We start from the raw sequence: 21,688 nt of genomic DNA, 5'->3' as shown, positions 1-21,688 counted from the left end.
ACTGAATCTGGACATTAAATTAACCGACTGGCAGAGCAGTCAGTGTGTGTGTGCCGACTCTGGCTGAAATAATGGTCATGCTGCCAGACGAAATTTCTGCCGATAACAGCATGATCCACTTAGCAAAAGAAAATATTCAGTCCCCAGAAACGATGGTTGGCATTTACGTGAACATGTGTCGTACAGATGCTGGCATGAAGAGGAAAATGTCAATCTGATGATATACATCCAGCCACAAAATGTGTGTGGATGCAGATAGCTGTGAGGCACAGACATTCTAACTATTCAACTGGCTTCAATAAAGAGAATGCAATATGTATTAACTAAGGGTGTCACGATTTCGATTTTAAATCGAAATCGATCGAAATTAATTCACAATCTCAAAAATCAAAATAAAAAATGGAATCGTCGATGCTGCCACGCCCCCATGTCGCGCCCCTGATGGAAATTTCGGATTGTTTTACTGACTCTATTGTTCAATCTCGTTCATCAAAATTAACTAATCTTTTTTCTAGTCATTTCAGGGGCTTTAAATGTTATACTTTTAACAGACAAATTCCCCGAACACATCCACCTACGCAATCTTGATCATATTCTGAATTAAGAAATCATTATAATGCAGTCAAAAATAATTTACAGGGAACATTAATAATTACTTGACCTTCCGATTATTTTGTTCATTTGTTGCGTGACAGAGGCAATGAACGGATCGTTCATGAACGACTCATCACGGCGCGGAAAAAAAACACACGTGTTGAAAGGCTGTGAGTCCTCTAACTTAGATTCTATGCCCGAGCCCGAACTTGGTATTGCCCGTCACTATCCTCGGGCTGGTTCCTTGATCTAGAGACGTGCACTCCCAACGCAATAGAGTGGGGCGCGGGACTAGATTTGATGGCCGAGTGCGAGCACGGGCATTAATGCACTCACTCTGTGTGTGTATATAAAACGATTCGCGGGACTCCCGCAAACTAGAAATATCTATGAATAAAAAGTATAAAAGCGAATACATTTTTATTTATCTGTTGCAGAAAAGCAACAAGAACAACTAAAACAAAATAGAAACGATTTACAGGCCAGAGTTTCTATTTAAAACATGTTTGCAGCGTTGAGCGATTTAGCCAATCACAGACATATGTGTTGATTTCTTGAACGCAATGGCCAATCAGAAGCATTTAAGATAGACTCTCCTCACCGCTCAAAACGGACTATTTGTTCAGAGCTGAATTCTGTAAGCTGGCAAATCCTCTAATTATAACAAAAAAAGTGTAGGCTATATATTATGAAAGATTCATTGTGCAGTCAGCTTCATTGATAATAACAGAGATGTGTGAGATTGCGATGAACTGATGTCAGCTTTTTAGGAGCAACAGCAACCTGTGCTTCAAAATCGAGAATCGAATCGAAAATGTAATCGAATCGAGGATTTGGAGAATCGTGACATCCCTAGTATTAACTCTATGAAATCAGTTTGTGTGTGTGTGTGTGTGCAAGACAGTTTTTTGTGATCTCCAGGCGCTGCACACAGGAAGTTAGTCATCTTTTGTCATGGTGCATCAGGACGTTTAGGACTGCAGTGCACACTGCATGGGATCTGGCCTACCAGACCACAGAGACACTGTCTCACTGTCTTCAAACAGCAAAAACATGTTGAATCTGGATTGTCATGTGTTGTAGCCAACAATGAGCAGCTCCGGTAACTCCGGAAGTTCCTGAGATCTGATTGGGTAATAATGGCTCTTCTAATCAAATCAAAGTTGTCCCTAATGCTAACTTCCCCCTTGTGGAGACCCTCTAACAAAGTATACTATGAAACGTAGTCTATCACTACATACTCTGATTTAATTCATGTTTTTAGAGGTCAAAATTTATTGACATTATTGATTAAATAACTTATTATTCTGACTTTTACTGAATGAACTAAGGTAAATGATGATGCAGTCATTATAAGAATCAATATTCAGGAAGATGCAACCTTCATATAGTGACATTTTATCTTATCTTAAAAGTTATATGTAACATTTTTTTTATTCAAAATTTACTAAATTAAACTCATACACCATCAATCCAAACGTACCCAAAACGTGTTTATGTCTAACCATGATTCACAATGGTAAGCCCGTTATAAGAGTTTATATTTTAGACCGAGTGGGATGCTTTTTGTGCGAAATTGCATACTTGCGTTACTCCTCCTTTTACGTCTGGTCATATCTATAAATAGTGAAAAGTTGCTCCGGCTACTTTGACGCATGTGGGGGTGGCATAGGTTAGTTGTGACAACGAGCGAGAAAGGTTGACATGAAGCAGCTACAGCTCAAACTCATTTTTTTTTTTTTTAAAGCTGAAAAAAGAGGAGAGTCTGCTGGCAAAAAAACAACACGGCAGAGCTCGTAATAAAACCAGAATTAAGATCGGCTTGGCTTTTTGGACATGTCGATTTTAAAAGTTTGAAAAGTGACATGGTGATGCATTTTTATTACTCAACAGGTGAGTAGGGTATTTTATTGAATAGATAAATTGCCATATGTAGTTCATTGTAAAGCATTATCTATTGCGAGAGTAATTTCATGGTTGTTGTAGCTCTGCTGGAATTTATTTTCAAGGAAGTACCATGTCTATTAATAGCTAAAGCTATAGTAATTTCTTCAGCTAGTCAGCTTGAGATCCTTTCCATATAAACTGGTTATATCTCTTAAGAGCATTAGTGAATGTTTTCTGAGCAGGAAGACAACCATATTCATCCGCAGTCACACTGATGCCGAAGCACAACCAAAACAATGTTCTTCTGCAAAATGCATGCCGTTTTGTTTTTTAAACTCTAGAGGGCCACAAGTTGCATAAATTGTAATTAAAAGAGAAATGCAGTTTGAATTGAGTCCATTCTCCTTTGTTCTAAAATTATAAAAAGATCAACAGTGTAAAGCTGAGAAACACACACTTCAGTGCATGGTCTGTAAACTGAATCAGATTTACAAAATATTCCATCTCTGTGTCTCAATAGCTGCCGTCAAAATAATACTGATGAAGATGTTTGTAGTTGTAGTCTTCAATGGCAAATTTTGCATCTGTATTTTTGTATACAAAAGCAACTCCCTCCATCTAGACTTTTAAAAATGTACCTTTTTGCTTTTATTCTACAGAGACTGCAAATGACATAATAAATCTAGGACCTATAGATAATTAGCCCAACTAGCCTACAAAAAGTGAGTAGACCCAGAATTTGAAAGAATGTTTGTCAGATCTACTGGAATATTGGGTTTTCTAAATTTGTTCAAAACTGGTCAGGAGGACCTTTCTTTAATGGGTCACTCCACCCTAAGATTTCATTAAGATTTCCATTGTTAGAAATCCAGTCATACTATTGAATGGTCGTGCAACACTCTTTCATTTTCCCCTGAGACGAGAGAAATCCTCTATTTACCTTTTTCACTTCCTCCTACAATGACGCAAAAATCGTCATTTTACGTCATTGTAGGAGGAAGTGTAAAAGGGGGGGATTTCTGTGAAGACTACAAGCACTAGTTCCCACCCTTTGAAACCCGCCCATAGGGGGTTGGACCTAATGCGCTAACAGACCTATCAGATCAGTGCCAGTGCGTTTGATTTCACCGGGAGAAACTTTTTGAAAATATGGACGAAGGTACTGAATACACAGGTGGATGGATTATGGAGGATCTGGATTTTGACGAAGTTATGGTAGAAACGGATGTTCGTGGCTACCTTTATGAGCCACAGTATAGCGACGAGCAGCTGAGGGCTATGGAGGAACCGGAGGCGGCTGAAGCTGCTGTCACCACAGCCGATGCAGACGATCTGCCTGCCGCGGACGAGGAGCCCGCAATGGCTCAAGCTGGGGCAGATTGGTGGTGCCTGTGCTCTCACTGTGCGCCAATGGACACAGAACAAGAGTCTGTCTGCTGCCGAGAATTCCAGCTGTGCTACGGAATTGGAGGATGACACGGACGTGTGTGTTGTTGCTCACCCGAGTTTCGCACCCCATATGGATAGCGGCGTCCTGGAGACCTACTTTAGAATACCTACGTTCAACTGGCAACGTCAGCCAAAGCCTACAGGGTCAAATGGTCGTCTTTCTGTAAAGTAAGTTTATTTTCAATTTGTTAACACGCTCACGTGGCAGGTTCATTGCACAAATATCTTGCAGTTAAGCTAGCTACTGTAGTGGGAGTGGTCTGCGGAGCTGAGCATTGCAATGCACTATGGGGATTGTTGTCTACAATCCACAAGCACTAAAAAGTCATTTTCTGCCTTTAATCAGTTAAGAAGGTCCCAAATGAGAAATGTATGATACTATTCTACTACACTTGACCCATATGACCCACTTTCAATACATATTCATGTATCCACCGGTGGAATGACCCTTTAAGAGGATAATATTCTTTTTGCTCATCCCTTGTTGTTCATTTTTGTTCTGTTCGTCCAACTGAAGAGAAAACAACCCCAAGAGATTATTTTTTGTTTGTTTGGTTTCCCCCCCCCCCCCCAAAAAAAAAATTATTTTAAGGTTTAGCTAATCTAGATTTGTCACGTGTTATGATGATATGCGTAATGCACATACAGGTATACATTAGCCGACAGAATACAAACTATGCTATAACGCCATGGTGAAATACCACCCGCAGATATCATTTCGTAATCTTTAAATATTAGGATATAAAAATGAAAGCGACACTGTCGTTGAGCTGAAGACAGGCACGGCGTGTCCAGCAGAGATGGGCGTGGGGGAGGAAGTGCTGAAGAAGATGCAGACGAGGATTTCGACCGTTACGTTCCAAACGCTACAGTAAAGCTTTTCAAAAAAATAATGTTTATTTTCAAAAAAGAGAGGTAGGCTACTTACGATGTGAACAATGGGCGCGGATGATGAGAGTGTGGCAGAGCAACGACCGTGATGTGATAGAGAGAGAAAGGGCGCGTGAGAGAGAAAGAGGAAGAGAGAGCGAGAGAGAGAGACGGGGAGGGCGGGGGAGCAAGGTGTGTCCGCTGCCTTGAAAATCCTCATCCATCCTCATCCAAATTATAAAAATGAAAAAAAAATTGTTGTTTTATGTTTAATAATTTCATTGTAAACTGAAGTAAAACAAAATAGAACAGAGAAAATGTATTAAATGTCGGGATCAAGGCTCTGTTTTCCAATAGCCTAGAAAAAGTATGTTTGTGTGATGTCACACTATAAAATGTTTTAATATTATTCGAAAGACTTGCATTTGCAGAGTCGCCCAGACAAAAGCCCCATGTGGTGTTACAAATGTAAGGTCAGCATCTAATAAGCGGGCTGGTTCCTAAAGAAAACGGGGTTCTTTTATAAACGCTTTAAAAATCAGTTTAAATTCACTGATAAGGGATTCTTGCAGATTCTATAGAAACCATGACAATACACATGCAACATCAGCACCATTTTCAACATGGAGCAAACTGAGAAAATCCCTTTACATCTGAGGATCAACGTCGAGTGCGTTTATCGCATCCAGACGGATGAGGACCGGGTTCAAAAGCTGCAAAACCCCGATTATCGATTTGTCAATGGTTATGGCCACAAAATATATCTAGAAAGCACCGGCACCTTTCATCCAGACTGACTTAACACACCGGTGTGAGCCACATTATGTTCCATCAATGTCTCACATACTTCTATGGTTTTCCACACCGGCAAACCGCGTGCACGTGAAGCATTGCATGCGTGAATCGCCACAATGCCTCGAGATTTCTACGATGCGACGCACGTCATTAAAAAAAGACAAATAAAGTGGAATGTAATATTCTTTACATTAAGTAAATGATTATTGTCCATATTGTGCATCTATGAAAATAAGTTGCTAACGGTAACGTTAGATGCAAAGGAATAAAGAAAGCAATCAGATATATGTGCACTTCCTTATCGATGCAATCTCAGTGAAATTACATGTATGGTGTTTCTTTTTAAATATCAGTCTATGAAGAAAAGCGGGCCCATATAATCCGTCACACACCCAACAGTCGGATTTACTAACATCCTACGACCAATACACTGGTTGCAGCGAAAAAAAACTGTGGTAAGGCTTATGAAACTAGTTCATTACTTGATTAATAATGAATCGCTATTAAATACAAGTCTTTGAGTTTGTAAACCGGGTTGACTTACCTCTGTGGCACACTGAGTTATTGTCTGTCCAACTGCAGCAGTCAGCCAGTGAGCAAACCCTGACAAATCCTTCCGCGTCCTGCAAGGGGAGGATGGCGCTAGAGAGCAAGAGCGAGAATGATGTCAGTCAGGATAAACAAGAACTCGAAGCTGACATTTCTATGATATTTACACACAACCGAATGCTGTGTATTTATTGTATCTTATTTGACAATGTCTGCATTCGAATCGATATTAGGAACAAAATATCAATATATTTATGGTCAGAAGCTTTCTTAATGTAAAAGCAAGGGTTTTCAAACCTATTGATGACAAAAACAACTTCAAACTTTTTGATGCCTTGCTTCGATATATTTAAGTATATAATGACCTTTATATATGCATGAAGGAGAGAAAAAAGGCTTGGGGGGGGTGATTTGCTGATGTGATTTGCTAATTGCTAAAGTTTGCTGATGTGATTACACACAGTAGCCTACTGTGCGAAAGTCTTAAGCACCCTAGTATTTTCGTGTGGTTATTTTTGGCTTTTGTTGTAGTGTTTCGAAACATTCGTTTTTTGCTTTAATTGTAATAATCCAGTGAAATTTTTGCATGCACAAGGAGTCTGACAACAGCTGATGTCCCTCACACGGAGATCTGATCTCACCATCACAGAAGAACTGCAGCAGCGTGTCAAAGACGCTTGAAGAAACTTACCTGAAAAGCTACCTGAAAAAACTATGAGAAAGTATACCGAGGACAAAAGCTTTTTTAAACGGAAAGGGTGGTCCCACCAAATATTGATTTGATTTAGTTAATAGATGTTAATTGATAAATAAAATCTATTTATGACATTATTTTTAAAAGCATCCTCACTTTACAGCATTTTTACACAAGTGCCTAAAATCTTTCATAATGTTGCTTTCCAGGAAGGTTTCTTCAAGCATCTTGAAGATTTGCCACAGTTCTTCTGGATTTTCTCTGTCTTAGTTTTTTCTGTTTCTTCATGTAATCCCGGACAGACTCATGGTGAGTGAGATGATGATGGTGAGATCCGATCAGCTGTTGTCAGACTCCTTGTGCATGCAAAAATCTCACTAGGTTATTACAATTAATGGCAAAAATAATGTTTGGAAATGTAAACTGATATTTTCTACTGACACACTACAGCAAAAAATATAAATTACTGACTTAAACCATTTAAAAAAAAAATATATATATATATGCATGATACAAACACACACACATTGCACAATCTGCTCCCCCAAATTCCGCCATATTCTCCAGTTACATACCAAGCCAAGTCCTTCACCTGGACACCTTCACATAAACAGTCCTTTGTCTTAAGAGATCCTCTGTTTATCCGCTGCACAACCTGCTGGTATCTTCCCCCAAAAGACAAAAATTGCAATGGCAAATGTATTGTAAATTCTCCTCCTTCCTATTGCTAAGCAAGTAATATTGATTTCTTAATTGCAAAAACAATATAGATTTGTTTAGAATATGAAAAAGAGCAATGCTGTTGATGCTGTCAGTGTCCTTGTGTTCTTTAGATGTGTGAGATGCTGGTTTGAAAGCCAATAGAGCTCTTGGTTGAGGTTGGGCTTGGGTGGGAGTTGCTCAGCAACCAGCCCGCTTGAGAATGAGTAAGCATTTTTCTTACATTTTGAGTGTGTCTATGAGAGAGACAGCTCTAATGGCCTGATCATGTTTGTTGTATTGACTTGTCTTCCTGTGTTGGATTTTTAAACCTTTCTTTATTTCAATATGGTTTGGTAACCTTTAATATTTCAAATGATAGTTCTTTCCTACAGAAGATAAAGTCTGGCTGTCACAAACACTTCTGGCCATTAGATGGCGTCTCAGCCCTGTCTTCTCACTTTCTAACTTTCTCAGAAAGGGTTGTAATTGATTTTTGTAATTCAGTAAAAATCTGACTTTAATAACATTACTTGATTTGATATTAGTGAATGCATATTGGTCCAATGAGAAATAAAATACAAATTAACATTTAATTATTTTATCTAGCCTTTGCTAGTTTTACTTCCAAACCCCTCTTAAATTTAAACTGTAATAAAATGTAATTGTTTTGTAATAGTAGCCTAAATAGGCTGTCACGTCCGTCTTTAATTATGTAATTTTTCTGTAATTTATTAATTACAACTTTTGGTAAATTTTTGTTGATAGGCTACATAATCATTTTGTGTTCATAATTCATCAATACAGTTCAAATTTAGCTAAAAAAAAAAAGTTAAAAAGTTATGATCTTTTTCTAGGGCAATAGACTATGTTAGGAAACTGTCAATAGTTTTGTTCCCTTTCGAGAGGTCTCTCCTATTGCGTAATGCTTACGCTATGGGAAAACTCCTTTTCTCGAGAAATATTGAAGTCTTTATGTAAAACGCATTGCAGCTGCACAGCATACAGTAATGAGCGAGGCAGCTCGGTCATTGGCTGTGCTGCGGCAACTTGCACGAACCAATGACGGGGCGACTCTGAACCCGCTTCCAATGAGCGTGCTTCGCGTCCACGCGCGTCAGAGCCCGCCAGGATGGGCGTGGCCAAAGGCTATATATTGGGCGCCCCGTCGTCTGAGTTCTTTAGATTTAATCTCCTTCAGCAAAGAACCTTCTCTTCGCTGATCCTCCGGATTGTTGGAGTCTTTCGCCGCCGCCGCCGTCGACAAGCCTACAGCAGGACTGCTTCGAGGACGCCGGCGCCTTCAGCCGCCTTCGATCACCCTTCTGCTAAGCCATCCGGCGCGCATCGCTATATCCTTTTTGCAAAGCTAATCAGTGTTCGCCCCCGCGACACTTTTATTCTAAAAGAGCAATTTTCAAGGCGTCAAATGCCTTCCTGCGCTTCGTGTCGAGGCCCTCTCCAAGACGGGGATCGCCACATCATCTGCGCCCGCTGCCTGGGAACGGACCACGCAGAGGCTGCCCTTACTCGAGGCGGATGCCCCGAGTGTGACGCCCTGGGCCTCACCGAGCTGCGCGCTCGCTTCGCCGTCTTCACCGCGAAAGAGCCCACCTCTTCCGTGCTGCCATCTCCTCTGGTCGAGCCGCGAAAAAAAAAAACGCCGCTCACAGAGGCTGCCTGAGCACGTGGTTTGCAGTGATGTCACGCCGGGTCTATCCCCGCGTGCTTCACCGCCACCCGAAGATTCCCCGCCGCCAGTCCAGTTCACACAGGCGGACCAACACCCCTCCAGCGGAGCGATGGGGCTCGTCTCGTTTGGCGCGTCAGGGGATGACGATGACAAGGATGACAGCTTTTCCTGCGATGCTGCATCCGATGACTGGCCGGGCTCGTCTTTCGACCCCGCGCCGTCGACACTAGCGGGCACGAGCGCGGGATCCAGCATGGACTCAGAGATCGTCCGCGTTCTCTCCAAGGCCGTGGAAGACCTCGGGCTCGATTGGTCTTCCCCGGAAGAACCCGCCCGCAGCCGACTGGACGAGTGGTTCCTGCAGGGGCGCCGACAGGCCCCTCGACAAAGACCCTCCCCCTTCTTCCCGGAAGTTCACGACGAACTCACGAAGTCGTGGAAAGCCCCGCACTCCGCTCGCCTGAAGCCCTCTTTTTCTTTGTCGCTCTCCTCCGTGGACGGCGCAAAAGAAAGAGGCTATGAGGGGACTCCACCCCTCGAGGAGGCCGTGGCCAACCACCTGTGTCCACCCTCCAACGCTGGATGGAAAGCTAAGGCTTCTCATCCCTCGAAGCCTTGCCGGTCCACGTCAGCTCTCGCCGGTCGCGCATACGCCGCCGCCGGCCAAGCTGCATCAGCGCTTCACTCTATGGCTGTCCTAGAGGTGTTTCAAGCCAAACTTCTCCGCAGTATGGACGAGTCTGGACCCGAGCCTGAGGCATTTAAGGACCTGCGCAGCGCCACTGACATAGCGCTGCGAGCCACAAAAGCCACCGCCCAATCCATCGGCCGTGCTATGGCTAACCTGACTGTCCTTGAGCGCCATCTGTGGCTGACGCTAACTGATATGAAGGATGCAGATAAGGCGTCTTTCCTCGATGCGCCGATCTCCCAAGACGGCCTGTTTGGACCAGCGGTGAAGGAGTTCGCCGAGCGCTTCACCGAAGCCCGTAAGGACTCACAGGCTATGCGTCACTTCCTGCCTAAGCGATCTAGCTCATCGCAGAGCCGCCAACGGCCGCCTCAACAGCAGCGAGCTAAGACGGCGCCCCCCGTTTCTCAGCCCAAACCTGAAACGGATTTTCGACGCCGCTCGCGCTCGGCCAACAGGAAGCAACCGCCCGAGCGACGGGGACCTCGGCCCAGGATTGTGCTGAACCCAGAGCCTCGTAAGTCCTCCTAGCCACAGGGAGGAAAAGGGAGAGCGCGTGTCTCGCAAAAGCCAGACCGTTCTCTCCAAAACGCCTAAAGCATTACCCAGTTCCCTTACAGGCGGCTGGAAATGTCTATACAGCAGTCAATGTGCCAGCCACACAGCTCGCCCACCTGCAAACAAACGCCGTTTTTACGGCGACACACAGAAATCACATAAAGAGCTATTTTCTGCCTGTGTCATTAAAGGGTCACGTGTCCACACCAAAGAGCGCATTCCCACTTTTCAAAACTGTCAACGCAGTGCCAAATGTTGTCCCAGCTCAGGCTGGACGCCCCATAAATGTAGATTGTGTGCCAACTGTTACGTATGCACCACTACACACAAGCACTGTTCCCACAGTTATAAACACTTCCCCAGTAAAAGCGGGAAGTTGTATAAGAGTAGCGCGTGTGCCCGCTGTTATGCACGCACCCCAACTCACAAACACTGTTTATATGGCCAAAAACCCCCCGCCACGAGCGGGAAGTTTTATGAAAGTGGCGCGCGTGCCTACCACAGTATATGCACCCCCACCCATAAGCACTATGCACACAGTGTCAAACATTGCCCCATCTCACTCTGTGAGCATTACAGCGAGCGTGCCTGTAATCTCACACGCACCCCTGCACTCGGCATTCAGCAGAGCTGCTCAGCGCGCGTCCGCGCCGCTGAGAGCTGTAAGCTCGGTGTTAACACAGAACGATTCGCTGACGGGAGCCATACGTCACTACGACACGCCCCCAGCCAGCAGTCAGCCCATATCTGTGCGAGCGAAAGCTTGGGAAAATATCCCCGACATGCCGAAGTGGGTTTTGAACATAATAAAACACGGTTACTCGCTTCAATTCGCTCGCAGACCGGCCCGCTTCACAGCGGTGGTAGAGACGAAAGTGAGAAAAGATGTTTCACATGTTCTACGCACCGAGATGCTCAAACTGATAGAGAAAGGCGCTATAGAAACAGTCCCCCCCTCTATGAGCGAGGCAGGTTTTTACAGCCGCTATTTTCTCGTCCCGAAGAAGGATGGCGGTCTCCGCCCCATTCTAGATCTCAGACATCTGAACAAAGCTTTAATGATTCGTTCGTTCAGAATGATAACTACCAAGCATATCCTCGCGCAAGTTCGCCCGAGGGATTGGTTTCTGTCAGTGGATCTGAAAGACGCTTACTTTCACATTCCAATAGCGCCTCATCACAGGCCGTTTCTGAGATTCGCTTTCGAAGGACAGTCATACCAGTACACAGTACTACCATTCGGCCTGTCACTGGCACCCCGTACATTTACGAAATGTATGGATGCAGCACTTTCCCCCCTGAGACAGCGGGGAGTGCGAATACTGAATTATCTCGACGATTGGCTAATACTAGCACAATCAGAGAGCCAGTTAGTGACACACAGGTCTTGGATTATCAGTCATCTAGAGTGCCTAGGTCTAAAAATCAATTTTGCAAAGAGCATGCTATCCCCCAGCCAGAATATTTCTTTTCTGGGAATAGTGCTAGACTCAGTGCAGATGACGGCGCGCCTCTCATCAGAGCGCGCGCTCACTATCCGGCGCCTTGCAACATCGTTCAGAGCGGGCGCGCGCGCCCCCGTCAAGCGGTTTCAGAGGATGCTCGGTCTCATGGCCTCAGCATCAGCTGTACTCCAACTAGGATTGTTGCACATGCGTCCTCTCCAACGCTGGCTCAAAAGCCGTGTCCCCACTCGTGCGTGGCGCTCGGGCCACTTTTTAATCAGGGCAAATCACGGCTGCATAAAAGCCCTGACGCCCTGGAAAGCTGTCAACTGGTATCAGTCCGGCGTGAGTTTGGGTGTAAACACAAGGAGAAAAATGATCGCGACAGATGCCTCCAAAATAGGCTGGGGGGCCGTTTACGAGGGCAGGCCTGTCTCCGGCTTGTGGTCAAACCCGGAGAAGCGCCTACATATCAACTGTCTGGAATTGAAAGCGGTCGCTTTGGCTCTCAGAGCCCTGCTCCCGTACTTGAAGGACGAGCACGTCCTAGTCCGAACGGACAACATGACGTTAGTCTCGCATATAAATCGTCAGGGTGGACTCAGATCGAGCTCCCTGCACTCGATGGCCAGGGAGCTCCTCCTATGGTCCCAGCGCAACCTGCGCTCGCTGAGAGCAGCGCATGTGCCAGGCGTTCTGAACCAGGGAGCGGACATGCTGTCCAGAGACAAAGTTCTCCCAGGAGAATGGTCTCTCCACCCCCTGACGGTTCAGTGGTTATGGCAAACCTTTGGCAGAGCAGAGGTCGACCTCTTTGCCTCCAAGGAGAATACGCACTGCCCCCTCTTCTTTTCAAAGAGCACGGACGCGCTCGCCCAAGTCTGGCCGAGCCGCCCGCTGTATGCCTTCCCTCCAGTTGCGATGCTACCCCAGGTCATCAGTCGGATCAGGGAGGAGAAATGTGCAGTGCTCCTGGTAGCCCCACTCTGGAAAAACCAGACGTGGTTTCCAGAACTGATGCAGATGATACAATCTGCCCCATGGCCGATCCCACTGAGGCTAGATCTCCTCAGGCAGGCCAACGGGACGATCCTCCATCCCCGCCCCGATCTGTGGGCCCTCCATGCGTGGCCCCTCAACGGATTCCCGGGAACCTCCCCAGTGGAGTGTTGAGAACCATCACTGAGGCACGAGCGCCCTCTACGAGGCGCTTATATGTCCAGAAATGGAAGGTGTTCAGTGACTGGTGCAAGCCCAGGAACCTGAATCCTGACACATGCGAAGTACCGAGTGTGCTCGTTTTCTTACAAGAGCTGTTGGAGGCAGGCCGCACCCCCTCCACGCTCAAAGTATATGTGGCTGCCATAGCGGCATCACATGAGCCGGTCGAAGGACGCACACTAGGGAAAAACTACCTAGTTGTTCGTTTCCTGAGGGGCGCCAGGAGGATAAATCCCCCACGCCCCCCCTCGGTGCCGATTTGGGACCTGACCACGGTCCTGGACGCACTTAAGCGTGCCCCGTTCGAACCCCTCCGAACTGTGCACCTTAAACAGCTCTCGCTCAAAACTGCTCTCTTGCTGGCTCTCGCCTCGGTCAAGAGAGTGGGCGACCTGCACGCGCTGTCATCAAGCGCTTCCTGCCTGGAGTTTGGACCTAACGACAACAGGGTTGTCCTCAGGCCAAGGCACGGGTATATTCCTAAAGTGCTCTCTACTCCTTTCAGAGCACAGGTGATATCTTTGGCCGCGCTATCGTCCCCAGCAGACGAAAGTGACGCCAATTTACTCTGCCCGGTCAGGGCACTCAGAGTATATTTGGAACGTTCTGCCCCGTTCAGACAGACAGAGCAGTTGTTCGTATGCTTTGGCGGCCGCACTAAGGGTCTGGCTGTATCAAAGCAGAGAATATCGCGCTGGATAGTTGATGCTATAGCACTGGCTTATGAGGCCAAGGGCCTTCAGTGCCCCTTGGGCATCAGAGCTCACTCTACGAGAGGCATGGCCTCCTCGTGGGCGTGGTCGAGTGGGATACCCATTCAAGATATTTGTGCGGCTGCAGGCTGGGCCTCACCGTCCACATTTATCAGGTTTTATAACCTACAGGTCCCCTCATTGCACTCTAACGTACTGTCGGTCTAACTATGCATAGGCTGAGGTGTGTACATGCTGAGCATTATCTCCTCCCTCATAAAATCACATCTTTGCATCTGATATGGAGGATTTTTCATACATAACAGTACATAGAAATGTGCTTGTGTGTATATTTGGACGCCCTTTGGGCCGTTCCACGTTGTCCCTTTATAAAGCCCGCCTGCGGCTGGCTCGTTGGATAATTACTTCGCCAAAAAAAAAAAAAAAAAAAAAAAAAAAAGCTCAGGCACCGGCCTCCGGCTTAATAGATGCGAAGTCAGCACGCACGGCGTTTTACATGGCGTTCCCATAGCGTAAGCATTACGCAATAGGAGAGACCTCTCGAAAGGGAACGACTCGGTTACTAACGTAACCTCGGTTCCCTGAGAGGAGGGAACGAGTATTGCGTAATCTGCCGTGCTTGTGCTTGGTCAATTTGCTTCAGTCGATTGAACCTAAAGAACTCAGACGACGGGGCGCCCAATATATAGCCTTTGGCCACGCCCATCCTGGCGGGCTCTGACGCGCGTGGACGCGAAGCACGCTCATTGGAAGCGGGTTCAGAGTCGCCCCGTCATTGGTTCGTGCAAGTTGCCGCAGCACAGCCAATGACCGAGCTGCCTCGCTCATTACTGTATGCTGTGCAGCTGCAATGCGTTTTACATAAAGACTTCAATATTTCTCGAGAAAAGGAGTTTTCCCATAGCGTAAGCATTACGCAATACTCGTTCCCTCCTCTCAGGGAACCGAGGTTACGTTAGTAACCGAGTCGTTTTGTTTTATGTGTTTTGTTTTAAGGTGTGTCTATACCGTAGCCTAGACGTATTGAAATGTGACAACTAGCCCTGTCTCCACAATAACAAAACAAAAAGAAAGATAATAGTAAGTAAAATAACACTAGTTCAGTTGTCAGTAGTTTTTGGCTGCATCCAAAATTGCATACTTCCCTAGTATAGGCAAAAAAACAGTAGCCTATGTAACGAGAGAATTCACAGTACTCATATAGGCAAAAAGTACCCGGATGACCTTCGGCGAGATCGGACACTTGGACACCTTACTATAACATTAGGCCATGGGAGGTGATTTATTTATTTAATTATTTAATCTATTTAGGCTATTTATTAAATACGAGAGGGGATTTATGAATGAAGGCGAAGCGACATAACTGACGCTCACATGATGACAGCACGGCGAATGTAGTACCAGTATCCTACGTCCAGATTACATTTATACTACACACATTCATACTATATGGAACATACTTTTTTTAGTGGTTGTGAAGTAATTACTTAATCAAAAATGTCAAATGGTTGGAGCTTGACCTAGTCCACGATCTAAAGGGGTAGAGCTTAACCTTATTTTAGGGTTAAAGTCGTCATGAAACGGAAGTTGCGATAGTTTATTCTTCCATATTGTGATGTATATCCGAATGAAACGGCTTCACAAACAAGAAAAAATGTAGTTCTTTGTAGGACTTTGATTTTGTGCATCGAGAATTAATTGGATGGTTGTGGTTGGCTGTTGTGATGTCATGTGAGTGGCAGGTTGTCCCGCCCTCGCGTCAGTAAACAGGTCATCAGAGAAGAGATGAGATAGCCTATTGCTGCAAGTGTGAGGGGTAGTGATGGGCAGATCGAGGCTTCGTGAAGCAATGAAACAGTCGAAGCAAATGTGCCATTTTGTTTCGAAGCTTCGAATCAATCCGAAACCCGTCTCCACGGTGACACCTAGTGGTCACTTGCAGGTGTTGATCTGAAACAACCTTTACAAAGAGCTAATAAAAAAATGTGTTGGTTTTTTTTTTTTATTATTGTATTTTTGTAATATATGAAGCTTGTAACCTGTAGTCTCTTCACATTGCATAATGTGATTTTGGTCATGAAAAATGAATATTAATAAAAATAAATCAAGCCACAATGTCTCCCTTTCTTATAGATTTTTATTAAAAAATATTAATTTCTCTGCTGTTGAAGGACTCAGCCTACTTTTTTTACAGATAATTTCTCCAGCCTTTGAAAAAATTCTCTCACAAGGCAAGGGACACTTGTTGCTGGCATACAAAGATATTTTTTAGCTAGGACATACAAATGAGGAAAGATTACTGCTCTCTCTTTCCAGTAAGTTAGAGGATCATGAGTTCTGGGCAAAAACGCATCGCTGAGGTATTTTTTCACTTCCACTGTGGCATCAGCTGTAGGATTGTGTATCATCTGGGTTTCACGGATACGATTGTCAAAATGTTCCCATAAACTGTCTTGTGTTTCAACTGGTGTTGATGATGATGGGCCTGATGTTGACATTTGTGGTTCTGAATTAAAAGAAAACGGCAATTAGTAACAAATCATAAACTGACAACACATATGAAGTATAAATTTCATGAATCACATTACATAAGATAACATAGACTGAAACTCACCAGGAGTTGTGTTTGAACGCATCAGTGAAGCACACTCCAGTGTGATGTGCTTTTCAGCATCCAGGGCTTTGGCAGGATTTCCAAAAGCCAAATTTTTAAACCTTGGGTCCAGCAGTGTAGCCAGTGCCAAGGCTCTAAAAGTCTCGTACCCTCCACATCTGGAGTGCAGACCTTCTTGTAGATGTGAGCCTATGAGCAAACACAAGAGAAAACCATATTAATTAAAATAATGACAACAATATGAGAGTTATGGCCAATCACACGTATGGTCATAGTGTCCTACCTAATTGAACAGTTGATTCCTGCGTTGCATTTCCTTTTTTCTGTGCAAGCTTGTGCTGCAACATCCTGTACAATGGTATGAGCTTTGAAGCAGACACTCTCTGTTCCTCTGACATCTCTGTTGTTGCTAGTTTGAATGGTTGAAGAAGTGTCAATGACTGTTGAATAATGTCATACTCAAGACTTGTCAGGGGAGCAGTATCACTGTTTAAATTGGCAAGTGCAGCACCCACTGGCTCACGTTGCTCATACAAGCGTTGTAGCATGTCGAATGTGCTGTTCCATCTCGTTTCAACCTCCTGTATCATTTTCAGACTTGGTCTGCCCATCAAGCTCTGCATCTCCACAAGCTTGTCCTTTGCTTTGCAGCTGGATCTGAACAACCCCACTATCTTTCTGGCGAATTTCATTGATGACTGGGGTTTGATCCAGGGCCTTTTTCACTATCAAATTCAAATTATGAGCAAAACATGGGACATGGCGAAGGTTGAGTAGCTGGGCACTTAGGATCATGTTGGATGCATTGTCAGTCACAATGCAGTGAACTTTGGAGGTTATTCCCCACTCAGCCATTAGCAAGGCTTTAGCCTCCATGAGATGCTGGGCTGTGTGGGTTTGGTAAAACCTCCTTACACCCAGTAAAACAGTTGCCATTGTTGCCTCTGGTGTTATGTAATGGCATGTTACACCAAGATATCCATCCATATTAATGGAAGACCACATGTCAGCCGTAAGGCTAACAAATTCCGCCTTTTGTAGGTCCTCCATTGTCTTCTCCTTGGTTGTGTTGTACCTTTCGCTGACCATTGTTTTAAGCACCTTCCGGGATGGGAGGACATAGCTTGGATCAAGCTTGTTCACAAAGGCCCTGAAACCCTCATCCTCCACGATGGTGAAGGGCTGCAGATCCTTCACCACCATGTTCAGAAGAGCCTCATCCAATTCCCTCTGTCTGCCTTTTAAAAGAGAAGATAAAACATACTTTCAGACAAATATACTGGAAAAATAGTAGCCTACCGTGAAAGTAATCTACTGGTTCATTTGGAAACCTTCCTAAACAAAGTTATGTTATGAATATTTATGCTCAGTGTGCAGAGAAAGATAAAGTGCATTATAGAAATACAACAATTACAAAAAAACAAAATGATGTCTTGGCTGTAGATTGGGTACTCATATGTAGACATATAAAATGTATATTCACAAAGTATAATATTATATTGACAACATTTGTTTTTAAGGTGATTGGCAGTTGTGATTGGGATGTTAGGCATGTCTTAGTCCATGGCCTTTCTAAACAATGGCCCAACACTTAGTTATTATATTTCACTTATAATTAGCCTATATTTCAAACAATGCATACCTTGCTTAGATGGCCCAGCAGTGTCAGTAGCAGGCCTTGGTACAGGGGGAACACTACCATCCTCTGCACCCTGCAGAATGGCAGGATGAATGCTCCTTAAATGGCGCATCATGGATGATGTATTGTTGCAGTAGGCTAGCTGCCGATCACAATACACACATCTCACTTTATTTGGGGTTTCCAAATGGAAATGCTCCCACACCACAGATGTACGGCATCTCTTCTGTGGAGCCTCCATTTCTATCTATCTATCTATCTATCTATCTATCTATCTATCTATCTATCTATCTATCTATCTATCTATCTATCTATTTTATATGTAGCCTATCTATCTAATAATCTATATGTATCTGTAATATATGTATCTATCTATTAATCTATATATATATATATATATATATATACATATATATATATATATATATATATATATATATATATATATATATATATTTCTATCAATGCATCTATTAATGTGTCACTATATGTAGGCTACTCTGTGTGTCTCTAAGTCAATGTGTAAATGTAAATTAAATCCTAAATATAACTAAACAAATCGCACTATAAATGTCACTCTATCACCAAAAATCCGCTATCTCAAAACCAAACTCCTCTCACAAAAACCCACGATATGAAAATGCGTTGACAAAACTTTTATACTGTGTGATTGTGTGATTTGTTCCCGAACCGACCAATCAATGAAACCCTGATTCGGAGGAGCACTCCACCTGATGAAACACTTAGACGCTTCATTTAGCCGTTGTCACGTGACGTGGGTGTTTTGAATCACGCTTCGGATCAGTGTTTCGAATCATCTTTGCTTCGGGATCTCGCAAAGCTTCGGAACGTCTGTTTCGCGCCAGCCATCCTTAGTGAGGGGAAGTTATTTTGATTAAAGATTATGAGGGCACATGCATTTGAAAAATATGGTGTGCATAGATAAATAATTTTTAATAAATACTGCAATATAAAGGTTGGACCTTTTAGCTCCACCGATTCGGAACAGAAAGAGGGGCCTTGACGTCATGCTCTTGTTTTTGGTGTTGTTGCAAATCTGTTTTATGAGAAGGAGAATTTAGGCTGTTAGTGTAGATGGCCCCATTCAGACCAAATTAATTTAACATTGTTATTCCAACTGTGATTTTAAAGGTATCCTGGAAACGAACCGGAATTAGCAGTTTATTTCTGGCATGCAGCCGTAGGTATATTTGGCATGAAAATCTTCACAGTGATACAGAGAAGAATCCCTTCTTATACTGCTGCTTATAGATTGTGTTTTGTGTGTCTTCCCTCTCCATGTGTCAGTAACACAATGACCTGCTCTGCCTTAGTGTTTCTCAATCGGGACACAGCTGTAGCTAATTATGCTATTTATGCATCATTGTGTTGAAAAATCAAAGGAGATGCTTGCGTCCCACAGCCCAACAATAAGGGAGACAAATGACGGCATCTCCGTTGCCATGAAACACAAGGACACACAGGAAAAATACAATAGCCTTTGACTAAACACTTGTCAGCTGTGGACCCACACATGTCCATCAGTAATCCGTGAGAATAAGCTGTCTGTAACATATACAAGTGTGTACAGACAAACTGTTCTTCATTATATTCACCTAGCCACTCTTGAAGAGACTACCTGATTCTGATTGGTCAATCAAGGCATCCAGTGGTCAGATGTTATTTCCTTATAATGCCACTACTTTCATGTGACTCTTATCACACCTTGGATATGTTCTCTTGTTTTAGATGGATATTTGTTCATAACTTTCAGATAACCTTTTCCAAAATGTTTGCCCAAATTTTAATTACATTCCCTGTAAGATGGGTGAGCATCTGCTGAAAACCAGTATGATCATTCTGGTAGAATAAAATACAAAGTACTACAAGTATTCCCATGAAACTTGCTAGCAATGATAGCAAAGCTGAATTTTCCACATCAGTAGCCTACCCTAATCTTCAGTGTCACATGATCCTTCAGAAATCATTCTAATATTCTGATTTAAAACATTTATGCATTCCCAAGAAACATTTATTAATATCAATATTGAAAACCGAAAAATGTTGATGCTTCATATTTTTGTGGAAACCGTGATAAGGGTCGCAAGGAATAAAAAATTGAATAGAACAGCATTTATTTGGAATGGAATTTTTCGGAACAAATGTAAAAGTCTTTACTGTCACTTTTTATCAATACATCCTTGCTGAATAAAATTATTTCTTTAAAAAAATCTAACTGACCCCAAAGGATTAATGTATGGCAAGCTGTGCGTTAAACCATTTTAATGCATGACTATGAGACAAAAAAAACACCTGCCACGAAGCCTCCATGGAGTGCATTCAAATTGTTTAATGCACAGCTAGCCATGTATAATCCTGCTTATGCCATGGCCGTTGGCCAGCATTCACAAGTTAAAGCTGTCATTGTCATGTTAAAGCTTTCTTCTACTTGTATTAGAAAAGTATTTAACTCCACTTGTAGAGACTAGCATTCTGTTCGCTTTAAACGATAAGGTTACATATTTGATAAAATTATAACATTCATTTGAATAAATTAGCCCATAGAGAGAGAGAGAGAGAGAGAGAGAGAGAGAGAGAGAGAGAGAGAGAAGTGTGAGAAAGAGAGTTACAGAAAGAGAGAAAGTGCGTGTGAATTACCTGCGTCGGTGTGGTGTCTCTACTACTAGGAATAAAGCTGTGAGTTCAATTACTTCAAAACAGTGATATTACCACCACCACCTTGCTAAGTAATATAATGTATTGATTCTGTAGCAAAGCACAGGGCAGCATTGACAATTAGTTCTGTGCTCCTGAACGTTTCTGTGTGTCTGCAGAGCGATCTCTGATCTCTGTGTGTGTGTGTGTGTGTGTGTGTGTGTGTGTGTGTGTGTGTGTGTGTGTGTGTGTGTGTGTGTGTGTGTGTGTGTGTGTGTGTGTGTGTGTGTGTGTGTGTGTGTGTGTGTGTGTGTGTGTGTGTGTGTGTGTGTGTGTGTGTGTGTGTAAGAAGCAAATTAATACAAAATGGGGAATAAACTGATTTGGAACTGTGCCTTTAATGGTTTCAATGCACACCTTCCAGCCAATCAAAATCGAGTATTCAGACCAGGGATGGATTATTATAACCCTGTACAGTCCTGTCTAAAGGCCCCCCAGGCGCTCCGCAGCTTGTCTGGGCCCCCCTCCGGTCTAGTGCCCTTGGCACTTGTGCGGATAGACCATGGTATAATTTGGTTTAATCCATCCATATCACATCAATGATGCCACATTTATACACACCTCACTTAAAAGCATTTACTAAATGGCTTCAACCAAAAATCAAGAATCAAGAATCAAATCAAGAGGATTCAAGAAATGAAAAAAAAAAAATCAAAGACAAAATATCATACAGGAAAACTAGTTAAGGGCATTAGAGAGAGGAGAGCTGGGCTGAAGCACTGTTGAGAACTGCAAAGGACAGTCACATTAGTACCTAGGGGAAAGTGTGAGAAGACAAACAGATTGTTACTCATTTCCTTTTGCAACAGTAAATGTGGATGAGCAGATATCATTGAATTAAAAATTCATAACCACCACTGAC

The 21,688-nt window shown here is 43.6% G+C and overlaps 1 protein-coding gene across 23 annotated transcripts in view; it reads right to left on the bottom strand.

Moving 5' to 3' along the window:
- The window catches only part of maptb (microtubule-associated protein tau b), a 47,649-nt gene extending 39,964 nt beyond the window's left edge, over window positions 1-7,685 (bottom strand). For 9 of the 23 annotated variants that reach the window (XM_077212155.1, XM_077212147.1, XM_077212157.1 and 6 more), the window contains exons 1-2: window positions 7,414-7,677; window positions 6,140-6,237 (exon numbers count right to left, since the gene is read on the bottom strand). The gene's annotated coding sequence lies outside the window, so the exon portion shown is untranslated. Of the gene's footprint in view, window positions 1-4,858; window positions 4,962-6,139; window positions 6,238-7,413 lie in introns of those variants that run through there. The other 14 variants (XM_077212156.1, XM_077212149.1, XM_077212158.1 and 11 more) reach the window with 4 other exon arrangements.
- Window positions 7,686-21,688: the final 14,003 nt, after the last annotated feature.

The sequence above is a fragment of the Siphateles boraxobius genome, unplaced genomic scaffold, assembly GCF_051911475.1.
Source record: "Siphateles boraxobius isolate OS27281-9 unplaced genomic scaffold, OSU_SipBor_1 66, whole genome shotgun sequence".
Taxonomy (NCBI): domain Eukaryota; kingdom Metazoa; phylum Chordata; class Actinopteri; order Cypriniformes; family Leuciscidae; genus Siphateles; species Siphateles boraxobius.
The sequence above is the reverse complement of the archived record's forward strand: the minus strand, read 5'-3'. Positions and strand labels throughout refer to the sequence as shown.